Source organism: Vidua chalybeata, chromosome 7 (assembly GCF_026979565.1).
Source record: "Vidua chalybeata isolate OUT-0048 chromosome 7, bVidCha1 merged haplotype, whole genome shotgun sequence".
In the NCBI taxonomy this organism is placed as follows: domain Eukaryota; kingdom Metazoa; phylum Chordata; class Aves; order Passeriformes; family Viduidae; genus Vidua; species Vidua chalybeata.
This window is the reverse complement of record NC_071536.1, coordinates 37594881-37600272: the sequence shown is the minus strand read 5'-3', so window position 1 is coordinate 37600272 and position 5392 is coordinate 37594881.

Genomic DNA, 5392 nt, shown 5'->3' with positions numbered 1-5392 from the left:
CCGGCTCTCGCACCGCAGCTGCCCCGATCCTCCCGCAACATCTGGCAGCCAGATCTTAAATAGAGAGCTCAGCTGTGAGGTCAGCGGGGCTGCTCCAATTGTGCTGCCGCGCTTCTTACCCAACCTCTGTGGCGGCTGCAGTGACTCACGGCTGGCTCTGCTCCTTCCCAGCCTGGCCAAAAATCCATCCCATCCCATCAATCCCATCCCATCAGCCCCATCCCTCCCACCCCTCACTGCTGCGGCACACACGGGCACTGCCCCGGCCGAGCTCTGCTCACTCCCCGGCCCTCGCTGCCTGCAAATTCCACACGATAAAACCAGGAGCCAGCCGATCTGCTGGGAGTGTTCCCAGGAACACGTTTACAGCAGCCACGAGACCCCACACACTCCCCCTCATCCCCAGTGAAACGTTCCCTCCTTCAGGAGACCCCACACACTCGTTCTTATCTCCAGTGAAACATTCCCTCAGGAGATCCCACACACTCCCTCTAATCCTCATTTTATCATTCCTTCCTTCAGGAGATCCCACACACTTCCCCTCATCCTCATTTCAGCATTCTCTCCCTCAGGAGATCCCACACACTCCCCCTCATCCTCATTTAAACATTCCCTCCTTTAGAAGATCCCACACACTCCTTCTAATCCTCATTTCAGCATTCTCTCCCTCAGGAGATCCCACACACTCTTTCTAATCCTCATTTAAACATTCCCTCCTTCAGGAGATCCCACACACTCCTTCTAATCCTCATTTAAACATTCCCTCCTTTAGGAGATCCCACACACTCCCTCTCATCCTCATTTCAATGTTCTCTCCTTCAGGAGATCCCACACACTCCCTCTGATCCTCATTTTGGCATTCTCTCCCTCAAGGGATCCCACACACTCCCTCTGATCCCCATTTCAACATTCCTTCCTTTAGGAGATCCCACACACTCCCTCTCATCCTCATTTCAAAAATTCCCTCCTTCAGGAGACCCACACACTCCCCCTCATCCTCATTTCATCATTCTCTCCTTCAGGAGATCCCACACACTCGTTCTTATCCCCATTTAAACATTCCCTCCTTTAGGAAATCCCACACACTCCTTCTAATCCTCATTTCAGCGTCCTCTCCTTCAGGAGATCCCACACACTCATTCTTATCCCCATTTCAACATTCTCTCCCTCAAGAGATCCCCCACACTCCCCCTCATCCTCATTTAAACATTCCTTCCTTCAGGAGATCCCACACTCCCTCTCATTCTCATTTCAACATTCTCTCCTTCAGGAGATCCCACACACTCCCCCTCATCCTCATTTAAACATTCTCTCCTTTAGAAGATCCCACACACTCCTTCTAATCCTCATTTCAGCATTCTCTCCCTCAGGAGATCCCACACACTCTTTCTAATCCTCATTTAAACATTCCCTCCTTTAGGAGATCCCACACACTCCCTCTCATCCTCATTTCAGCGTTCTCTCCTTCAGGAGATCCCACACACTCCATCTGATCCTCATTTTGGCATTCTCTCCCTCAAGGGATCCCACACACTCCCTCTGATCCCCATTTTAACATTCCTTCCTTCAGGAGACCCCACACACTCGTTCTTATCCCCATTTCAACATTCTCTCCCTCAGGAGATCCCCCACACTCCCTCTGATCCCCATTTTAACATTCCTTCCTTCAGGAGATCCCACACTCCCTCTCATTCTCATTTCAACATTCTCTCCTTCAGGAGATCCCACACACTCCCCTCATCCTCATTTAATCCCACACCTTCCTGAACCACCTTTGGAACCCCAATTAGAGCTCCTGGGTTCTGTGGAAATGGATTTTTGTGTTAATTTTAAACCCACGGGAAGAAACCAGTCTAAAGTGTTTCTCCCTGTCAGCCCGTGTAAAAGAATCAAACCTTTTGGTACAATTCTCCTTTCTGAAAGCAGCAATGCCCCCCTGCAGCTGCCATCAGGAATGTTTTTAATTGGGGAATTGGGGTTTATTTCCATCGTGGATTCATTTTCTCAGTGGCTTTATTTTCACACGGAAAGGTGTCAGGAGAGAATATTTTGCAGGGAATGTTTGAATTTTGCACTCGGTTTCCCTGCTCGGGATCTGTGATTGCAAATCCAGCTCCCGCATCCGAGCAAAGTGTCCAAAGCAGCTGCTCTTTGTTCTGCAAAGGGAAAACCCAAAGTGCAATCTGCCCCTGCAAAGCACAGTGCAAGCTCTGATTCCCAGCTGTGCCTGCCTTCCCTTCTGCCTGCCGGGGCATCCTGCAGCTGCTGCTCCTGCCCGAGGGGCACAGGGAAAGGGGGGAGGATGAGGGGATGCAAAATGAGCAGCCCTTGGAAAACTCTGCCCTCCAGCTGGGATAACTGGTTCACTTCTGAGGCTGGAGCTGTGCACAGAGCTCCTGTGCACATTCCCTTCTGGGAAAAGCCCTGGGGACTCTGGTGCTCAGGATCCCAGAAATGAGGTTGGAAAAGAGCTCCGAGGTCCCAAAATCCCATCTATGCCCCATGCCCACCTTGTCCCCACCCAGAGCCCTGAGTGCCACCTCCAGGAATTCCTGGGCACTCCAAACCTCCCTGGGCAGCCCCTGCCGAGGCCTGAGCACCCTTGCCAGGAAGAATTTTCCCCCCAAAATGCAAAAATGGGACTGAAAGGACTTTCAGGGCTCCTTTGCTGTTGTTGGCGTGAGGAGTTTGGAGCTGTGGGGGAGCACAAAATGTTCCCTGCCAGAAGGGGCTGGGGCAGGGACACCTCTGCTGCTGGGGTGGGATTGCATGGATATTCCCTTCTGGGAAAAGCCCTGGGGACCCTGGTGCTCAGGATCCCAGAAATGAGGCTGGAAAAGAGCTCTGAGGTCCCAAAATCCCAGCAGTGCCCCATGCCCACCCTGTGCCCACCCAGAGCCCTGAGTGCCACCTCCAGAATTCCTGGGACACCTCCAGGGATGGGCACCCCAAACCTCCCTGGGCACTTCCAATCCCTGAGCCCCCTTTCCATGGGGAAATTCCTGCTGATGGAACACACACAGAGTTTCCAGTTCCAAGCCAGCTCCTGGTGAAATCCTCCTGGGATTTGCCCAATTCCGTGTTTCCATCTCACTTTACAATTCCCACAGGGATTTCCATTTACACCGAGTGCCACCTCCAGGAATTCCAAACCTCCAAACCTCCCTGGGCACTTCCAATGCCTGAGCCCCCTTTCCATGGGGAAATTCCTGCTGCTGCCCACCCTGAGCTCCCCTGGGCCAGCCTGAGGAGTTGTCCCACACTCCAGGACCTCCGTGGAGAGCTTAAGAACCCTGATCCCAACCAAATTCCAGAAATAATCATCATTACATGAGTAATTTTCCCAGCCTGAGGCCATTCCCTCCTGTCCTGTCCTTTGTTGCCAACCTCCTGTCAGGGAGCTGCTGAGAGATTTGTTACAGGCAGAGGAGAAGCTGATTCCCTTGATGGACTAATTGGTGCTTTTTATCAATCATACTAATTCCCTAAAACCTATAAAATGTATAAAATGGCTTTTGTGGACATCCTCCCCTAACTGCCCCTGAAGGCTTTCAAACAAAGATCCACTTTTCTATCACCTCCTTACTAAAACGACGCTGAATTTCATTTCCAGGCTGGGAAAAAGGCAACAAACACCTGGAGGTGGCACTCCGGGCTCTGGGCTGGGGGCAAGGTGGGCAGGGGGCACAGCTGGGATGATCCTGGGGGGATTTTCCAGCCTCCACGATGCTGGGACTCCAGGAGAAGCCCTGCAGGGCTCAGCACAGGTTTTACAGTGAACAAGGAGGGTTTTGCAGTGTCAGGAAAGTCCCACGGGGACTTTGAGATGGTCAAAAAATCCAAATTTATTGTGAGGTACAGCTGCTTACATACTTATTGTAGGAAGGCTAGGAATGTTTTACTACAGTGCTACTACATGAACAAACTTCTACATCTTAAATATCTCTTGCTTGCAGTGTTTGATGTCATTTTCTTTTTTTTCTGGTAAATCCATCTGATTGAAGCTTCTTGCAATTTTGATTTAATCCCCAAAGTTCTGTTTGCTCTTGCCAAGGCATTTTGTCCATCAAATCTCTTGCCCTAACCAGGTCCAAAGTCCATCATCTGTCTTGTGTATCCCAATATCTCCCCCTTCTCTTTTCCACCAAAACCCCTCGTTCAGTGGCCTTATTAATTAATTAATCTCTGCACAGATTGATAGGTATCATGATTAATAAAATTATTATCAAAATTACCACATACATACCTATCTTGAAAAGAATCTTTTAGTTAAAAAAACGTTGGCCACTAAAGGCTCAGGCTTGATCTTTATAAACTAAAAATATTCCTGATGGCAGCTGCAGGGAGGGCATTACTGGATTTAGAAAGGCTGCCAGGACTAGAATTGTACCAAAATGTTTGATTTTTATACACAGGGTGATAGGGAGAAACATCCCGAGCTTTAGTCTGATTTATTTAAAATTAACACAAAAATCCATTTCCACAGAACCCAGGAGCTCTAATTCTTGGGCTTCCAAGGGAGTTTCAGGAAGGTAAGGGATCAAATTTGATTTGATTTGATTTGATTTGATTTTCAAAAATTTTTGTGTAAATATTGGTGCGAAGTTCTGCAGGAGCTCTACCAGGGAGCTGCAAAGGAAATTTTCTACCTGCAAATCCCAACAGAGCCTCTCACCACCAGCAGGACATTCCACAGCTGGACACAGCATCCAGCTGACATTCTTCAGCTTTCTTCCAAGTTTCCCACATTTAAATATATCCCAGAGAAATCGCACAGAAATTGGGAGTGGGATTTGTTACCTCTTTCCATAACTTTTTCCTGAACTCTTTCCTCATTAAGAAATAGTTGGAAAGTTTTTCTCTGGGTTTCACCAGCGCTCAAAGTAAAACCTAAATCACCTTTGGGAATCACCTAAATCATCCTAAACCACCCTAAACCACCTAAACCACCCAAACCACCTAAACTACCCTAAACCACCTTTGGGAATCACCTAAACCATTCTAAACCACCCTAAACCACTCTAAACCACCTAAACCACCTTTGGGAATAACTTAAACCATCCTAAACCATCCTAAACCACCTTTGGGAATCACTTAAACCACCTAAACCATCCTAAACCACCTTTAGGAATCACCTAAACCACCTAAACCATCCTAAACCACCCTAAACCACCTTAAACCACTTTTGGGAATTCACCTAAATCACCTAAACCATCCTAAACCCCCCTAAACCACCTTTGGGAATCACTTAAACCACCTAAACCATCCTAAACCACCTTTGGGAATCACCTAAACCACTCTAAACCATCCTAAACCACCTAAACCACCTTTGGGAATTCACCTAAACCACCTAAACCATCCTAAACCCCCCTAAACCACCTTTGGGAATCAC